This window comes from Talpa europaea (assembly GCF_964194135.1).
Source record: "Talpa europaea genome assembly, chromosome: 6".
Classification (NCBI taxonomy): Eukaryota; Metazoa; Chordata; class Mammalia; order Eulipotyphla; family Talpidae; genus Talpa; species Talpa europaea.
The window spans coordinates 106,667,466-106,688,838 of record NC_140072.1 but is presented as its reverse complement, the minus strand read 5'-3'; positions in this window follow the sequence as shown (position 1 = coordinate 106,688,838).

The following is a 21,373-nucleotide window of genomic DNA, read 5'->3' as shown; positions in this document are numbered from 1 at the left end:
AGAGGTCTGCGTACCATGCGGTACCCTCCTCAGGTGGCCGGGGAGCAGCCGGGGATTGAACCGGCGCTGCAGAGGCTGCAGGCAGCTTTGCAACCCAGCGGTCAACCGCTGCGCCACCAGGAAGGCCCTCTACCAAAGAGATTTTAATTGAATTTATTTTTTTATTTATTCTCTAATGCCACCACTTTTTCCCCTAATAGAATAACATGCAATCTTTTGACTGCATATTATATAATTTGGTGACAGATTTTGGAATAAAGTGTGAGCTGTGAGTTTAATAGCGGCTATTTGAGTGGAATAATTAATGAATGACTACAAAGCTTTTAAAGTTGATTAATGAAAATCATTCTGTTTAATGCAATATATAAACAAGACAAAAAACTTTGACCATGAGTAAAATTGCATACACATACATTTTAAAGATACTTGTGAAATAATTATAGTTTCAAGTGCTGGCATTTTGTTTTTTTCTGTTTATTTAATTTCTAAAATATGTTATTTATAAAAATTATCAATGACAAAAATTGGATGGCAACAGAATTGTATTCAAGTTTGCCAGGTACAAAGTGCCAGGAACCTGGTCACCAATTACATTATGATCATCTAGGCAGAATTAGGTACTTTGAGCATTTAAGAAAAATTAAAATCCAAAAAGGATATTACTCTATGTCATGATACGATGTTAGTGCATTCTGTTTTGGAAATATAGTCTACGTTTTCACCATTAGTTCAATTAAACTTAAGGGCCCTTTGTTCAAATGAGACACATAACTTCTTCTACCTATACCATATCACATTGATAGCTTGAATATTCCTCTTACTGATTAAGCAAAGATAACATTTTTAGACTTATGACAACACAATGGAACACCACCTTAACAGAATAGAGGATGATATCTGCGAAGGAGCATGCTTCTGAAGTTGCTCTGGTCTGAATGTTTTGAGTATCCTTAAAATGCAGATATCTAACCCCAAAACAGAGGTATTACAATTGGGACCTCATGAAGACATTAGTGTCCTCATAAATAAGCCCCCACAGTTCACTTGCTACTTCTTTCATGTAAGGACATTAAAAAAACAGTCATCTATAAACAAGATCCTTATCAAAACCAGATTTGCTGGTGTCATCACCCTGAACTTCCACAGTCCAGAACGGTGAAAGTAAATGTTTACAAGACATCTAGTCTACGCTAGCTATTTTGTTATAGATGCCCACAATGCTAACTAAGACCGGTGGATTTTAGAATCTGATCATTGTAATTTTTTTTCTTTTTTCTTTTTAAAAGATTTATTTATTTATTTATACATACAAGCACTGGGTACAGTCAGAAGCGCAGGAGGGTGAGAGAATTCACCAGAGCCAGAGGGGGAGCAGAGCAGGCAGAAGGACCGAAGTACACTGCTAAGGGGAGCAGCGGGCGGCAGGAGAGGTCTGCGCGCCATGTGGGACCCTCCTCTGGTAGCCAGGGAGCAACCAGGGATCGAACCTGTGCCGCAGAGGCTGCGGGCAGCTTCCCAACCCAGCGCTCAACCGCTGCGCCACCGGGGAGGCCCATGATCATTGTAATTTTTAAGAATGGTCTTGCAGTGTATTAGACCATTAGTCAATGATCTATGGGTATTAGTTGATGAGAATGTTTTGGAGTTGTGGCATAGGGACATGAATAAGGTGTCCTGACAAATAAGCTGTGAGTCCTGATAAATAATTTTAGTTTAATCTTGTCTTTCAGAAGTAAGAATTTCCAGAAAAAGGAGCTAAATATTTTTTGCCTAACCCTTATTTTTGGTGAAAACACAGGTAAGTAATCTTTACAGGAAAATATGTCAGAACAGAATTGCTTCATATAATCAATAGCAAAAAAATGCTGACTTTAATTTTGTCTTCATGTCCAAAATCAGCAACAAAATGGTGCGACCGTCTGAATGTTTGAGTCTTTTCAAATTTCATATATTAAATTATTAATCCCAAGGAGAAGTTATTAGGATTGTGGGATTTGAAAAATAATTAGGCCATGAGTTGAAGCCCTCCTCATCAACAAAATTTTATCTATCACAACTGTTGGGAAACAGTTCACTCTGTGTCTCTTACATTTGTGCAAGTATTGCAAACAAAGCACTGATTGCCTTTGCTCTAGACTATCTTTCAAGAATGTTTATATAGTGAACCATCTTGGAAAACAGAGCAAGTGGCTTCTTTTGACATGATACCAAGGATTCAGAAGTTTGAAATAGATGGTGTGGGCAATGAGATCTTCACAATCCAATATAGGGCATTAGATCAGAACACTGGAAAGTTTATTTGCTTTAACCACACCTGTTGCTATGGAGCACAAACAAAGTAAGTGTCAAGCATTGTTTAATGGCATGGAATGCCTCTTTCTCTCTCTATCCCCTTATCATTCCTTTCTGCTCTGTTCAAGATTCAGGAACTTTATAATTCAAGATGATTATAATTGGGACTTAGGGCACTTTGTCATATGCACCCTTCTGAATATACTAGGAAATTTTGAGACAAGGTACTCAGATAAGCATGGCTCTGTTGGAATCAAGAGCCAAGATTGCTATGCTATATATATAACATAAAAAAGAAAAAGTGAAAATAAATAGTGTCCTTATTCAGCTACCAATGTTTGGGCAGAACTTACAGTATAGAAGGACAGATAGCAGAACCTTTTTGATGGGGGCCCTGTGGGCCAATTAATTGTATTATTGTTGTACCTATATATGAATGTTTAATGGAATTTAATCTATTATGTGCATATTCCTCCTATCCTGTAATACCAAGAATACTCTTCTAATCAGGAATATCCACATGTATACAAATTCTAGTGGTGCATACAATTGGGTATTTAATTGCTTTCCTTCAACTTCCTGGGTGGTCCAACAGCATCATTATAGAATGCCAGGGGGGGAAATGAAAAATCACTTTAATTAAATATTTAAAGGCAACAGGAGTGTGAGTTGCAATATATCAGTACAATAATTCTGCATGTCCCATAGTAGAGGAAGTTTACAATGAATTATTGTTAAATGAATTCAGTTGTTGTTCCCATAACTCTGTTTCAGATTTTGTATCTAAAACAGAATCCATTATATAGACTGATAGTGCTTGGTATGGCGTCTTTACCATACTAGGGTGAAGAAAGTTCACATTCAAGTCACCACTTGAGGGGGCCTTTCAAGACAATGTTCATTCTTTTCCAAAACCAACCATATCATCCCATTTAACTTCTAGAACGTCTCAACAATTGGTTCATGTTTTAGCCAACTAACCAAAAATCTACTAGAGTTCTTCCTAAATCCTCAGGCTACATTAAATGCAGAATATTTGGTTTGTGAGCTTATATAAAAAATTCAATCTGATATCAAGTTTATAATCCCTCCATCATTAGCCCATACCTCAATTTCCTTTCTCTCATGTTTTCTGGATTTATGTCTAAAATACTTTAGAAAACACAAGTAGTCTCTTTGACATATAGCACACCTTATTATGGGTCACACTTTGTGATTCACCTTTAGGAACATGGAGGGGTTTGGAGTCCAGAGTTGTTCTAGAAGTTGAATGGTATGGTATGGTTGAGTTTGGAAGCAAATGAGCATTGTTTTGAAAGGCCCCCTCAGTTTGGGCAATTTCTATTCATTCAGGCAATACAGACAGGTTAGAAATGCTCCTACTGTAGTGGTGAGGTTTCTTCCTCTAGCAACAAAGTCTCATTGGAATTTAGGGGTTCAATATTCCTAGCAACATTAGGACTTCCCACCCATCCTCATTCTGACTTTGAAGATCTCATTTTTCCCCAATCAAAGCCCTCACTTTATTATTCAACACCCTGTGAGGTTAGGAGTTCTGCTTGCATTGTAATTCAGTCAGACATAGGGTGAGTTCATGCATTTAATAGTCAGAGTATTCCATTCTGTGGCTACAAAGGATCTCCTTCAGGAGATACACAAAGCTTTCAGATCATTTTTGTAGTTTTAAGCTGGGAATTCCTGATCCCTTTGCTTATTTCATGGGCGACATTAGTAGCAACCAGGTGATTACACACTAGCTCTTTAAAAAAATGTTCAAAAATAGCATATACACAGTCACCTGGCTTATTGTTTTTTTGTTTTTGTTTTTGTTTTTTCTTTTTAATGGCTAAGAACATGGAATGCATCTCTCTAGTATCAGATCAAGGTCATATCAACGTTTACAACCGGAAATACTCATTTGCAGATCTAAATCAAGTCAAATTTGAGAGTCAATTCCAGAAACCCCAGAACCAATTCAGAAAATTAGTCTTTAAAATTTTGTTCCTCTAGAACCATTCTCAGCACCAAGATTTTCTTTATTTGGGGCATGCCAGAATCAGCTTATGCAATTATATATGGGAGAAGTCCAGGATCTGCAGACTGCAAGCTGGAGAATCAGGAGAACTAACTATATTCCAGTTAAAGTAAAAGGCCTGGAATTTAGGAGAGCCATGATATAATTTCTAGTCAAGAGTGCCCAAAGGCAGGCAAAAACTGATGCTCCAGCTTGAAGACAGAAAGATGAAAATCTTTCTTGCTCAACTTTTTATTCTATTCAGGTGATCAGATGAGATTCACCCACACTAAGGAAAACAATCTTTGCACAGTTTAATAATTCAAATGTAAATTCTTCCAGAAACACACTCACAGACCCACCAAAAATAATAATAATGTTTAGCCATGTATCTCAGACCCTTGTGGTCTAGTCAGGCTGACATAAAATTAGTAATCACAGTTGTCTTTTAATTTACCTTTCTGATTTTAAGAATGAAATGGAAATTGGATACTAAATTTTTCCTCAGAGCACACTCATTGATCATCTAAAATAATATTTTCCTTCAGATTCTTAAAGGCAATTGTTTCCCCGATATATTTTTTCTTCTCATTTTTGTAGCTATCTCTACTGAATGGATCCCTCCTAAGATGTTTGGTAGCTTTAATTGAAGGATCTCATTGTTTTATCTAGGTGATCAGTTTATTCTAGGCATCATGCTGCTTTTTGTCCTGAGACTCTTTCAAAATGTTCAGCAAGGATTTAAAGATGACAATGGGGTGATTTCCTAAGAGTTTCTATTTGCAAGCTAAATCTAGTATTTCTGGTTCTAGACTATTTTTTTTAAAGATTCATTTATTTATTTTCTACAAGAACCAGGGTACAGGCCAGATGCACGGGAGGTGAGAGGATTCACCAGAGCCAGAGCGGGGAACAGAACAGGCAGACTGACGAAATACACTGCTGAGTGAAGCAGAGACAGGAGAGGTCTGCTGTGCCATGTGGGACCCTCGCTGGCTTGCCAGGATCGAACCAGCGCTGCAAAGGCTGAGGACAGCTTCACAACGAGGCGCTCAACCACCTGCACCACCAGGGGAGGCCCTAATTATTCTAAAGTTCCACCGGTCTCTTTGTGATTGGTTAGTTCCTAGTGGTCTCATTCATTCTGTATTAATGTCTCTGTGCCCAGAACTAATTCTCTGTGCTCCAGCCCTATCTTAGCATACTTTTCCTTATCACACTCATTCTGGAACATCCTATTGCCCCTAGTCCTGGACTGTTTGATTATTTGAAATTGTTTGAAATTTGTTGCCCTTATCTCTGGAATCCTCTTTATTTCTCTGAGGCTTTTCCTATTCTACTCTGACCCTAAGGACTCTCTGCTTACCCTATGACTTAATATTACTCTGTAACTGTCAATTCATTCATATATAAGCTGTATCCTCAGTTAAAACAAACAAACATTGAACAAGAAATCCAAAATTGGAAAAGTCTGAAAATGACCTTAGAAGTCATGAATTTCACAGAGAAGATCTGGGTAGGCTACTCCAGATTCATTACTATGTAAACAGATGCAACAAAGTCAGCTTTCAAAATAGTATGAGGATGACTTCACTGTAGAATTCAAGGATAAACCTTATAATGTCTTTGTATAGCTTTGAACTTTTCCTTAAGAAAGTGTGTCCTAGCTATGTCTTCACCTCTTAAAAAAATAGTCTAGGGACTCCTATTGAATAGTGAAAGAATGAAAGATTTCTATGTAAAATCCAGACCAAGTAACAACAACCATGATTACCATTTCTAGACAATGCTACATTGGGATGTTCTAATGAAGGTAATTAGGCAGAGAATAAAATAAAACACATCCAGACTGGAAAATGAGAAAAAAAAAGAGGTATCTATTTGTAGATTCATGATCATGAATATAGAAAGTTCTAAGGAATCTCCTCACCCCTGGAAAAAAAAAAGTTCCAAGGAATCTATAAAAACACTACCAACAACAATAACAACACAAAGTAATAATACAAGTAAGTTCAGCAAGTTTGCAATCCCTAAAATGAATATGCAAAAAGATCAGTTGTACTTGTATATGTTAGTAATATATAAATGCTTTCAATAAAAGTAGTGAAAGAAGTACTTTCAAACTTCAAAGCATCACTGAAAAATAAAGAGCTAAGTAAAAGGGACTATATCTCATAATCATGAATTAAAAATACAGTGTCATTAGGATGGTAGAACTTGTCAAATTGCTCTATAGTTTCAAAATAATATCAAGATCCACATTGGCTCTTCTGAAGAAACAATTTTTAAAAGTCCATAAAAGGGCAAACAATGAAAGTTAAATGAAAGATTTTTGAAAAACGAAAGCAATAATCAATCTCTGGGTTTGATTAGTTAAAAACAGCAACAATATATTAAAAAAAAAAGGTAGAGGGAAAGCATTTCCTGATTTCAAAAGTTACTACAAACGTATAGTAATGGAGACAGTTTCACAGTGGCCAAGAGGTGAAAACAACCTATGTGCCCCTCAACTGTCAAAAGGATAAAAAAGATGTGGTGTATATACATAACCAAATTGTATACAGCTATAAGTATAGATGAGAACCTGCCATTTGCACTAACTGGCTGGACCTTGAGGGGACTGTGCTTAGTGAAATTAGTCAGGTGGAGAAAGACAAACACTATAATTTCACTCATGTATATAGTAATCAAGCAGATGAACTAAATAAAATAAAAGTCAACTTTTGAACTATAAGACCAACTATGGTTTCTAGAAGGGATTAGAGAGTGTGTAAAAGGGGACAATGACATGGTGAAGGAGAGAGCTGGACTTTCAGAGGTGAACTTAATGTAGTATATGCACACTTTGTCAGTAGTGCACGCGTGGAACTTATATAATGTTACAATGTAATGTCATATCAATAAAAAATTTAAGGAATAAATTATCTGACTCTAGAATCTTACAATTATGTCATTCTAAAAGCAAAGTATTCAGTAAGACATTTTTAAATAAGAATTTGAATGTCATCAGAGAATAAAAAATCACAAGGAAGTCTTTTCTATAAAATTATAAATATATTTTAAAATATAATTTCCTTTACTTTTAGCTAAGCATCATAGAATTAAGATTTTTTCCCCTATAGAGAGCTTTTTCACAAATTGATATGCTCTGTTAACATGCAAGTAATACTAACCTTAAAACAAAAATAAATATTTTATGACCAATCAGGATATATTATAAAATACAAAACTTAGAACTATTATAATGTTAAGAACTTTAGTCCATACTACACAAAATTAAAAGGAAAAATACAGATTGACATAGGCTTTTGCAATTTTGCCTAGTGTGTGATTTAGATTGTAATTTTGAAAGGCACACGTATAATTTAAACTTTCATTAGGTTTTAACTAAATTCAGATAGTTAAATTCAAAATATCATTTTGAGAAGAACAGGCATAATTGTTACTAAGCAGCCCAAGAATACCAGGTTTCAGAGAAACAAGCTGAGAGGTATCAAGACATTTCCCTTATCTGGTTCTAAATTAAAATTCCAGATTGGGGCCTCCCCGGTGGCGCAGCGGTTGAGCGCTGGGTTGCGAAGCTGCCCGCGGCCTCTGCGGCGCCGGTTCGATCCCCGGCTGCTCCCCGGCCACCAGAGGAGGGTCCCACATGGCGCGCAGACCTCTCCTGCCGCCCGCTGCTCCCCTCAGCAGTGTACTTCGGTCCTTCTGCCTGCTCTGCTCCCTGCTCTGGCTCTGGTGAATTCTCTCACCCTCCCAGTGCTTCTGACTGTACCCAGTGCATGTATAAACAAAAACAAACAAACAAACCAGCAAACAAATAAATAAAGCATGCCTCTATTAAAAAAAAAAAAAAAGAGCAGTTAAAAAAAAATAAATAAATAAAATAAAATAAAATAAAATTCCAGATTGGTGGGGATCCCTCACCAGGGCCTCTTAGCAATTCCACATTAGGATTCCAGCTAACTTTCTAGACTATTATCTTAGTTGAACTTTGTACACAGATTTTTTTTTTTTAATTTTACACTCCCTTGCTTATCCAACACATATTTAGCAGTGTTTCTTCTCTTATGTGGAATTTTTTCAAATTATAATGACTTAGAATTTTGTAATTCAATAGCACAAACACTTTCTGGCACATAATGCTATCATCATGAAGATTTTGAACCTTAGTGACATAAAAATGTGTGTGGGTGAATAAATTAGTCTGAATAGCTTCATGTTCTTGGAATAAAGTTGTTGCCAAATTATAATCATTAAATATGTCTATGATTAATTTTGTTAATTTCTTTGAGAATATCTTTTATATGAAAAGATAGACTACAATAATTCCTAGTAGTTTTGAAGAGGTCTGAATTTGGGGTCTGAATCTGCTTAACTGGTGGGACATTATCTCTTATTTCTTGTATTTATTTGATCGGTTTGAAAATTCCTTCTCCAACCTCAAGAAATAGATATCATCTAGCATATTGTTTATAAACAAGAAAGTCATGATTTCTGTAACTGCTATTCTGTCACATTCAGAGGATGGTTGCCGGATGTCCATGCTCATGATTGAAGAAAGAATAACTCAGTTAATTTAAAGATTACCCTTGAGGGAAAGAAAATGGCATTGAACAATCTAAATAAGTGTCTCCTGTTGAGCTAGAACTAATAGAAAAAGAACAAAAGAAACATTTACTGAGAAGAAATAAAATAACTCACAGAAATTAGAAAATAACAAAACTTTCTAGATATTGAGATTTATAACATGTGTACAATATTCATATTGAAAATATAATGGACTATCTAATTTTTTAGTATTTTAGATGCTAAAGAAAGGATTGTATATATAAAAATACAACTGGGTTAAAAGTTAAATACGGAAAAATGTGTAACATGCTAAGCTAGAGGTTCTGGGGGAGATGGGGAATGTAATGATTGTATTAGTATAAGATAAAGCAGATTTTAAAAAAAAGCATATCATGAGAAATAACCCAAAATATTGAGAACAATAAATAACATCCAAACTAATGCTAATTAACAATTTTTTTTTAATTTTGGTAAGAATATGACATGAGATCTACCCTCTTAAAAATTTAAATGCACAACAAATATTGTCAACTACAGTCATGATTTTTAGAGCAGATCTCTAGTTTATATATTCTGAATAACTGAAACTTCATACATATGAAGTAACAATTACGTGTAATAGCCATGGTATAGAAGCAACATAAATGCCCATCGACAGATAAATGCATAAAGAAAATATGTTTACTTGCACACACACACACACACACACACACACACAGCAGAATACTATTAAGCATTAAAAAAGAAGGAAATAGTGCCATCTGTGACAACAGGCAACACCTGGAACACATGATGCTAAGTGAAATAAGCCAGTAAGAGGGGACAAATAAGGTATGTTTTAATTTCTTACAGCTGAATTAGAAGATATTTTTAGCTCCTATCTGATTTAGTGGTTATAATTAGGCTTTGTAAATACAAAACTAATGGGAGATTTAAAAAGGAAAAGGTTTTAATGAAAACTAATGAAATGTGAAATAATCATGTTATTAAAATAGTTAAGTAAAAGGCACTTTTTGACATTTTCATTTATTTATAGGCCTATTTTTTAATATAATGGTGTTAATTTTCCATGCAGTCTTAATAGCTGTCTAGCAATTATGAGATTACATTTCCTCATTTTATATCACATTTTGTGACTTACTAATGAAAATCAGTGTTTTCAATGAATTGAAACTTCATAATAGTGAAAAGTAAAATAGGGAACTGTATAGGGTCATATAAATAAAATTTTAAACTTCAAGATATGGTTTCAAAGTTCAAACACCAGCAATTTTGTGCTATGATAAAAATCAAAAATGGTTAGATCTTAGCTGCTGTTGATGTTATAATTTTTCTAAGTGAACTGAATAGAAGTGAAGCTTTCATACAATTGGAAGAAGGTCCACCTACATAATTTGGGGATCGGTATAAATTTAAAATGTGTAACCCCATGGTAAAAACAATAGAAAAATTTGCTGTTTCTGAGGTTTGCTTTTTATCTGTGAAGGTAACCCCATATGCTATTTAATTTGAATTTCCTAAGGTATGGGAAATTTGCATGTGAGTGTAAATTCTCACAAGTGCCTAGAACCCTGTACCATGGTTTCATGCATGGGATGAGTGTGCATGAGTGTATAGCAACAATAGCATCCCAGCATCCTCTGTAATTGTAGGCAATTATATTCAAATAAATGGATGGATGGATGGGAGGATGGATGGATGGACAGATGGATGTAAAAATAAAGACAGGTAGAAGACATAAAGATGAAAATAGCTTAAAACTATATCAATATTGCTAATTAATGTTGATATTGCTGCAAAATATCTTTCTGATTTACTTCCACATTCTTTTTTTTAAAATAATAACCAGAATGTGTTTATAGCTTAAATGACCTGGGTTACTCTTTTTTGTGCTGAGCCGTACCTGCAATTTGTTATATGAAAAGTCAGAGATAAACACAGGTAGTAAATAAACCCTAAAGTAAAGCATTTGACCCACATTTGGTGCACTAGGAATAACTTTCTTTGGGGATTATTTTTGAGTCATGATCTAATGGATGCTTATTACATTGCTGGGAAAGTGTTCACAAAGATGAATTATATGGAAAGAAGAACAATAATAAGCATAGAGAAGTATAAATCACAGGGAGTAGGAGTATAGTGAAAGGTAGAGGATTATTGTTTATGAAGCAAAGCCTGGAAGGAACTAACAGTAATTGAGTTAAAGTAGCATTATGCTAAATTACATCAACTTTATGCTATTGGTGAGTGATTCTCAATGTGGAACAATTTTGCCCTCCAGGGGATATTTGCTAAGGTTTGGAGACATTTTGATTGTTGCAACTTGAGGTGGGGAGTTGCTAATAGCATGTAGTGAATAAAATTCAGGGATGCAACTAAATAGCTTTCCAATGTATATGACTGCTCACAACAATTTACTATCTGACCTAAAATGTCAGTAGTGTCAAGGTGAAGAAACCCTGCAATAACTGAATTCATGTAAGAGTTCTAAAAGTTGTAGTGAGTTAATCAGATCTATTTTTTGTATAGTCTATCATGGTAGCTATATGGCTTTATGAGATAATATTTATGACTATTCAATATAATAATTCCTAGATTGTACTAAATTGTATAGGTAAGATAACATATACTTTCAATCTTTATTGACTTTGGGGAAAGCTGCAGTACTTCCATTAGTGAACTATGTACTTTACACTTACGCTTCTTTAAAATTTTAACTACAGCCTATGACTCAACAAGTGGCTAAGGATTAATTTTTATCCCCTCTGCTACCATCTGCTTTGCTGTTTAATTGCACTGCTCCACACAATATTGCATTTTAATTACAAAATGTTGAAAGAACATTAATTTGGTATTGGCTCAAGGAACAGATCTCAATTAGATTTCCCAAGTTTTTCCATTTGACCTCATTTATCTTGTCTTTACTATGAACTGCAGACAATATTTGAGAGACAAATGTATTGGTTAACTATTAAAGTGATTTGGCTTTAAATATAAGCTCCCAAAACTAATACATTTGGAATCAAGATGGATTAAATTATTTTTCAAGTTAAAATGGTAGCAGTGTAGCATTAAAAGAAACATTTTTTCTGGTAAGAAAAACCTCAAATGAATCCATCTAATCATTCTAAAAGCAACAGAAAGAACTATAGTAGTAATTTTGCAGTATTCAATAAAGCAAACTACCTCTAAAAATATATAAGTATCCCATATTTTGATTTTTCATGTGAAGGATTTGATATATTCTTGCTAAAGTCAAGCGAATTCAGCCTCAAGATCACAAGAAACTTAATCCTGCAAACCATCCCCATGAGTGTGGAGGAAGATTGCTGGGCCTCTAGATAAGAATCCTGCATGATCAAAATTTTTACTTTAGCCTGTTCACAGTATAGTGTATAGGGTCTCATCTAGTTGTTGGTTTATTAGAAAAAAGATGCTCGTTTTTACTTTCAGAGTAAGAATGAAGTTACCCATACCTTGTAAAGTCATGCAAACTTTTCCCTCTCTCTCTGACACCCCTGGTCAAGGAGTAGAATATCCATGGCTCAGTCCATTCTTTTTTTTAAGATTTATTTATTTATGTGCACAAGAATAGGGGTACAGGCCAGAGGTGTGAGGGGTGAGAGGATTCACCAGAGAAGAGCAGGGAACAGAACAGGCAGACTGACTGAAATACACTGCTGAGGGGAGCAGCGGGCAAGTCAGGTGAGGTCTGCTGTGCCATGTAGGTTGATCCCTGGCCGGGGATCGAACTCGTGCTGCAGTGGCTGCGGTAAGCTTCATAGGTTGTGTCTTAAACCCTTGCACCACCAGGGAGGCCTTCAATCCATTCTTTAAAATTTATAACCATGGACCTTCGTGATGGTTCAGGGGTTAAAGACACAGCGCTATCAAGCTACTGCCAGCCACTGCAGCATGAGTTCCATCCCCAGCAGGCCAGGAGGCAACACACATGGTGAAGCAGACCTCCCCTGTCTCACCTGCTTCTCCCCTCAGCAGTGTATTTCAGTAGCCTGCTGGTTCTGCTCCCCATTCTCTCTGGTGAAACCTCTCACCACCCCCTGATGCACCTCTGGTCTATACCATGGTTCTTGTATGCATAAATAAATCTTAAAAAAAATATATAACCATATAAATTTCCCATAAGTATCTGATTAAATTGATTTCTCCTTTGCTAAGACTTCTGATGCTGTTCTGATTATTCACCAAGCCCATGAAAACCCAGAGGGTTTTTATTCTCACATCAAATTTACATAATGACTATATGAATAATTTTATTATCTCAGTTTCCCTCAGTTAGAAGTATAGCACACGGTGACTGAATACTGTCCAAGTCTTTACAAGGCTAAAATTAAAATGTTGATCATGCAGGATTCTTATCTAAAGGCACAAACTTACCTTTCTTTCACACTCATGGGAGTGGTTGGCAGGATTCAGTTTCTTGTGGTTGCTGGACTGAGTTCCCTTGGCTCTTTCATCTTCAAACTATCAAGAGCATGTCAAATCCTTCTAATGCTTTGAATGTCTAAGTTCACTCTTTGTCACATTGTTCCTGCACCCAGCCAGGGTAAGTTTTATATTCAAGAACTCATATATTAGATATACTATTACAAGCCAGGATAATATCCTTAAAGTCAATTGTTTCTGAAAAGTAATATTTGTCTGAACATAACATATTTATGGGCATAATACCAGGTGGTGAAGGACATGGAGTCATAATTCTGCTTGCCAAAGGTGAGATATTTTTAAGGCTAAGTAACATAAAGGTAATTAAGTCATGTGCTATGTGGTTGGGTGGATTTTTCTCCTTGATATTAATATTACAATTGTGATGTTTTCATAAAAATTTTGAACTTATTTAAAAAATATAAAACATGACAAACATGTTCTAAATATGCAAGGTATAACATTAACATGTTTATAAATATTAGCTTAATAGTTAATAGAATTTGATAGAACAAATATTTAGGTTTCAGTAACCTTTTGCTAGTAATTTTATATCTCGAAAAGGAGCTGAACTTACTGGTATAATTTAACACAGGAAGGTAGATATCTAATTGGTTAATCTAGAAACATGTTAGATTGTGGCTCAATATCTGGTCTCAAGGGTTATTTTGTTTAATCTGAAACATGAATGAAGCATTTGCCTAAAAATTTGAAACAATAAAGATGGAGAAGAAAAATGATCACCTTACATGACAAAAACAAAAAGACTTTTTACAAGCTGGAATGATGACCTGATATTAAATAAAGTCATTATGGATAAATTTATATTCTTGCACCTTGGTCCAAAATATTAACTTTTCATTTTAGACTGAGAGGAGCTTATCCAAACAAATGTATATATGAAAGTGATTTATAAGTGGTGGCTCACAATCAGTCAATACAAATGAATAATGCAATATGCTTCCAGTAAATCTAATGCAAAATCAGACTTTATTAATAGAAACATTTCATCTCAAAAGATATATGGAATTTCCATTCTGCTCTGAAATTTCTCAGAATATATTTTGATCTTACATTCAAAACCCAGGAAAATACAACATTTATACCTTCAAAGAAATGCAATGACAGACGTCATTGCTTTATAAATAGTTGATTAGACTCTGGCTTTTATGATAATGATGATGATGATAATGATGATGATGACGATGGCGATAAATTTGACAATCGAGTTAGCGGTATAAGTTCCAGCTATTAATTTACTATAGAGGAAGATAGAGAAGAAAGGCTCATAGAAATATATACTGATCTTACTGAAATAGCGGTGTCAGTGATTTTGTTGCTAATCAAAAAGCAACTACTAAGTAGGTCTCTAAATATCAGGAAGTAACCAATCAGTAGTATGTGCAATAATAGTTTCTATGGATTTGAATTCCAGAGTATGGGCTGAATTAAAAATTTATTTTCACTCTTAATTAATAAACTGTTTCTTTGAAAAGCTTTAGTATTTGACTTCTAACTCCCCCATCTTCAGCATTTTTATGCAACCTTCCCTCTCTATTAGAAACAGAAGGCCAAGACCTAATGGATTTCTAAGAGTAAATGATGCATTCTCACATCTCACTTAATTCAAGTAATTGGTTACCACTGCTTAATTTGCAGATCTCTGATTGAAATTCTTATACTTTGGAACACTAAATGAGCTTGAACAACACATGACTACAGTTTTTTAATATCAAGTAGTTTTAAACTATAGAAATTTGAAAAGGGTAAACATAAAATCCAACTATAATGGATAATAAAGCATCATTACAGAAAATATACAGATCAAGAATACCTATGAAATAAGCTATTTTTGATGCCTTGAATTTTTTAAGTTAAAAATTGGAAAAGTTATTTTCTTTTTTGGCTAGATTTACTGAAAAGTTTTCTAGATACTATTTCTCTTTTTAACTTTTTTTATATACAGAATAAATACATTAATCAAAATAATTTGCTAGTCAAAATTACGATCTAGTTGGGAGAAGGGAGAAAGTGGATCTCACGTAAGACTGGTAGAGGTAATTTAATTTACAGGTTTTCTAAAAATATTAAATGTGAACATTAACATTACCTTTACTCCACAAATAATCATAGTGATAACATGTCAAAACAAAAGCTATAATTTAGCCATGCACAAGAATGTCTAGTTTTCATGAAATATACACAATGCTTAATCAACACAATACTTGTAATTTCAAACCACTGAATTTTTGATATATTCTAGGCATCCCATTGGGATGTTTGAACAAATTCCACAATTGCTTTATTTATCAGATACAAGGTACTGATTGTAATGTCCTTGACTGTGAAATATCCCTCATGGTTCCTCATCGATTTAATTCTTTCAGAATTCACTGTTTCACTGGAAACTTTATTTTCTTAATTTGTTGAACATCCTAGAATAAAAAAACCCAGAAAATAGGAGAGAAAATAAGCTTCATCTTCAAACAGAAGGGTAAGTCTGAGAGATCACCCTTTCTTTGTTGGCAATTATGAGTTTTGTTAAACAGGTATTTATCTTTGGTTCCTATTTATCTTTGGTTCCCTGTTTCTATTTTGCTAAGGAACAGGGACATGGAGTGAGGTGAGGCCTAAATCCTCATTAGTTCATGATTGCCAGTTCCCAGAAGCAGATGGTGAAAATACAGTTTGACTTTGGATGGTACCTCCTATATGTTTGAATTTATCAAGGAAAATCCAGTTTAAGTAAATTCAGAAGAGTACAACTTAACAAGGAAAGTAAATATTATAGATTCAGGACTTGCAACTTGTTGTTAAATAAAGTTGCTTAAGATCTTAACTTTACACATTCCCAGCAAAAAATCACTTATGACATAACTTTGAATTCCTCTTTTTAAACACAGTACTTAGTCATAATCACTTGAAATAAAAGTTCTCTACTCTTCCTGGCATTAACTATAAAGCTAGAGAATCAAAATTGTCAAAAATTGATGGTTTATTATTCATAACACTAGTTAATTAAAACACACCAAAATAATTTGCATGTTATTATTTTTGCATTTTTTTCACTGAGATAATGTTACTGTACTGTATAGGCTTTAGTGGTATAGAATTCCTAACTTTTCAGATAATGTTATCACCCCACACCCACAACCCCAGCACCTATATTTCTCTACCATAGCCCACAGAGCTCCCTCTCCTCTTAGCTCCCCCCTAACTTACTCCTGCGCTAGCTAGCCTCAATTCTGCAGTCAGATTTCTTAGGTTTGTTCTCGATTAGTTTTGTATATTTCTTGTTTTGTTCTTATATTTCACATATGTGTGAAATAATCCGATGTTTACTTTCTCCTTCTGACTTGTTATCAGAATGCCCTTGTGTTCCTCCCACATTGTTCCATATGGCAATATTTCATCTACAATTTTTATAACTGAGTAATATATTATCGTATATGTAACACATCTTATTAAGCCACTCATCTGTCCTTGGAAAGTTAAAACATTTATTTATGACAATTGCAGCATTCTAAAAAGCTATGCTACATTTTGTTAAAAAATACAAAGCATCTAATTAACATCAATGGTGACAGTAATTGCATTGCTAACACAATCAGCAGTCTACGTTCTCATTTTCCTGTGCCCAATGGAGTCCATTTACAAGGAAAACAATGTGAATCACACCAGAGAGCAAGGCTACAGGCCCTGTCTCTTGTTCTATATTTGCTCTATAGAAAAGAGGAAAAACTTCAGTGTTTTGGATAAATGGGAAAAAGAAAGGAACTGTTAACAAATTTTCTACTATTGGCTATGTGAAAGGTAATGTACTTGACATTTTCATGTATTTATTGCATGAAACAATTTAATTTTCTCAACAAATTTATGAGCTAAATACTGTTACCATTTTACTAAAAGGATGTAGCACTGCATATGAGCAAGGTTAAGTAATTTCCAAGGTAATACAATTAGTTAGTAAAAGAAACAGAATCTGTGCATGATTAATCCCAAACACCCTATGGTTTCCACCAAGTGAAACTGACTGATACATTTCTATCCAGTGCAATTGACCATGGGGCTATCATACATATTTTATTTTTAAAAAAGTAACATTTTTCATGCATGCTTTTGGATTTTTGTATAATTTCTATGTATTTTCTCCATTTAAATGCATAATCCTCCAAAGCACACATGTAAACATTCTAATTCATCAATTATTTATCATGTATATAGTTGCTATTTCATTAAACCGGAATATGAATGAAAATGAATGAATTGGTTCAGTTTTGTTTTAGTAAAGAGAGGTATTGGTGGTGGTATCTGTTAATCTTAATGGAAATTGATTTTTTTCATTATAACAAAGAATATTTTATTTTCCTAATTGAATAGACATAATTCCTGATTAAAAACAATTTAATATCTTATACTAAGTACTTGAAAAATTGTCTCAAATGTAAATGTTTCTTTTCTATGTAAAGCAATTAATTATCTGAGGTTTTTCAGTATGTTATTAAATATAATTACTATATTCAATAAAGAACTTAACCTTACTAATTTTTTAAAAAAGTTTATTTTAAATAGACTACTGCTACCAAGCAAATTACAATTTCTTAATAAATCGAGGCCAAGATCCTCACAACTACTGAGCCACTTCTCGAGAATTGCTTTTAACTTTCTACTTTTTAAAACTTTTTTGGCTCCTCTTTTCTAAAGGCCATAGGAGCAATATCTTTTCAGGTCTTTTCTTTTTATGTTATTGATTTTTTAATGTTACAATGCCAATTAGAAATCTATATTGCTTCTAACTTCACTTTTTCAATTTCTGCACATTAACATTTAGAGAAAGACATTATTCTGATTGGACAGGCTGAAAATTCATATAATTTAAACTATATTTGGCTTTCTTTTTTAGTCCACTGAATTTTTAGTGAGGTTTTATGCCCCAAGGCTCAAACATTTCAACACCTCCATATTCTTTACTTTCAACAGATGTCTTCATTTAATACTATAATTAGGGCACCTTGACGACCAAGTGAAAGCACATACTCTTACCTAGTTCCGATTCACTTTGAGTTTGTTAAAAACAAAGCAAAACAAATACCTATGAAAAAAGTTCTACATTTTTTTAAATCTTTTCTTAAAGAGAAACCCTTTACCTGTTCCAAATACAACTTGTATCTCTCTGCTTTTGGTCCTAATTTTTACCCTAATCAAATATGTTGCTAATTTTTTTTTTAAGACTTAATGCATACAAGAACTGGGGTGTATACCAGACTGGAGGGGTAAGACAATTCACCAGAGAGAGTGAGGAGCAGAAAAGGCGGATCTACTAAAATACACTGCTGAGGGGGGCAGCAGGTGACATAGGAGAGGTCTGCTGCACCACGTGGGTTAGCTCACTGCCAGGGAATCAAACTCATGCCTGCTGCAGTGCCTGGCAATAGTTTGATAGTGCTGAGACTTAACCCCTGCACCATCTGGGAAACCCTGAAACCCTAATCTTGTCCCTTTAAATTATTTTCTTTGTTAAATGAGTATTTGATCATTATTTCCTATTTTTCTTTGCATTTTCAATCAGTTTGGAAGTGTAAATCATTCTCTAATCTTTTTTCATTCATGTGACATCAAGAAAGGGTAAAATAACTTCTGGATGCTGGGCTGGATCTGCCAATTAGATCTTTGTGTTGCTAGGAACTCTCCCAACTACACCCTACCTGCTAGACACAATAATAATAATAATAATAATAATAATAATAATAATAAATACAAGTCCACTCTACGATGGATTAAAACAAAATAAGAAAACACTAAACCATGTCTATACATAAAGAAACAAAACCAAAATCACTGTTCAAACTACAAAAATGATCAAACACTCCACCACCTCTCCTGGATAAGATGAGTGACTGCTGTTTCTTTCCCAATTACAGCTTTAACCTTGGTTCATCTCTTCTACCTTCTATTCAAGAATTAATAGGATGCTGTTACACGATGAATTATGGATTTCCAAAAGATATGTTGAAATCCTATCCTCCTCTGGGATCTCAGTCAGCTACTTTATTTGGGAATGGCTCATCGCGGTTATAATTTGTTAAATAATGGTAAAGAAGGTTGGTCCCTTAATCCAATATGACTGACATCCTTATTAGAAAAGGAAAATGCCATGTAAATACAGAGATACCCAGGGAGGACATCATGTAAAGACAGAGGCAGTTGCAAGTCACAGGGCTCAAGGAGTAACAGCAATAGCAGACACCTTAAAGTCTTAGTGGTAAGTGGCTGGGCTGACACCTTGATGTTTGACCTCCAACCTTCAGAACTATGAGAGGATAAATATATGTTGTTTTGAGCCTCCTATTTTGTTGTGCTGCTTTTACAGCAGCCCTAGGAAACTAATACAGAAATAAACCATAGAATCATTCTTGCTTCTGACAATAGCCAAATTCAAATTTAAATTTAAACCCTCTCCCCAAATCACATTACATAAGACCAAATCCTACATCAGTCCATGCTAATAATAACTTACAAAGAACCTGCATGATTCCTCATGAAGTACATTCATTCTGTGCAAAAAGTCAATAAAATTGACTGTTCAACTACTTGGTGGTCTTTACCTAACATGCAGTGATAATTTTTATCCTCATTCATGATGCTTTTTACTTCATAATTAAATGTAAAGGTTGCCTATTATTATTGTGCCTTAAGTTTTGACATTATCAATTTTCTGATCTACAAGAAATATGCTAATTAATCTTTCTAAGCACATTCTGAGAGGTTTCAGTGGCCTCCAATGAACCGTGACACATGGATTAGTGTAATCCCCTGTGACATGTTCTCGTCATAGGATAGGGCAGAAGTCATACGGTGCTAGTGTCCAGATGAAGCCTTACAAAGGTTTAACATCTTCCAATTTTGCACTGTGAGGAAAACCAGTCACCATGCATGAAGTGTGAATACTAGAAGTCTTCATTTTTGTGAACAAGAGATATAAAAGAGAATAAAAATGAAGACTTACACTATATTTCTACATATTAAAAATAATCAAGCTAAAAATAATTAAAGATTCATTTCTATCCCCCAAAATGTAGAAATTGAACTTAATCATGACCTGCTGAATTTTCAAATTCAGATTCCTGGATTTCTCTGCTGGAATTGGGCGTGGTGTGGGGAGAACAGGTCTGGTTGCTAGTCTCTATTTACCTGGCTCCAGCTCTTTTGTTGTCCATAGTCTCTTCTGATTACCAGTATGTCTTGAACTACACAGGACATCACATATATAATATGGACATCTTCCCCTGGAAAAGAGTTGTCATTTGGGCAATGCCTGCTAATATAGCAGGTCTTCAGGAGAACAGTAGCAAGGACAGGAACTTGTAGGCCTTGAACTAGGCTCGGGATTATTTAATGCGGACATTCTAAGTTTCAGTTTGCTCTATGTACTTTGGGGATCGCAGGAACAGCAGGAAGAGTCAGAACTGGTAGTTTCCTTTGACCTCATCACACCAGGCAATATGTAACTACAAGAAAGTAGCAGCATTGTTCTTTTAATTGTAGGTCTCAGGGCAAGAGTCATATGGGTATAAGTTTAGTACTAACCACTACTCTTTTATATCTTTCAAATCAAACCTCAATACATATCATAACAGAAACCATTATTTTAGTGATTATGAATAAAATACTTTCTGTATAGGCAGTATCCTATACTAATCCTATTTCTAAATGGGGTGAGAGAGATTTGTTCATGATATTCAATATATTCAGATTTATTTTAAGGCTCATTTTCATTGAGAGTAATAAGATACCTGCTATAAACTCAGCATTTTAAAGAGAAAATAAAAGATGATAAAAATTCAGTAATTGCAAAGAAACTTAATTTTTTAATTCTACTGAATTAATAGGTTGCCCCTATAATAATTTATTTCAAAGAATATTCCTGATTAGACATCCCATTGTTTTTACGTTTTCCTCTAAAATATTTTCACTGTGGTCTAATATGTTTTTTTAACCTTTTGTAGCATAATATTCATAACAAAATGTCATTTTATTCATTTTGAAGTG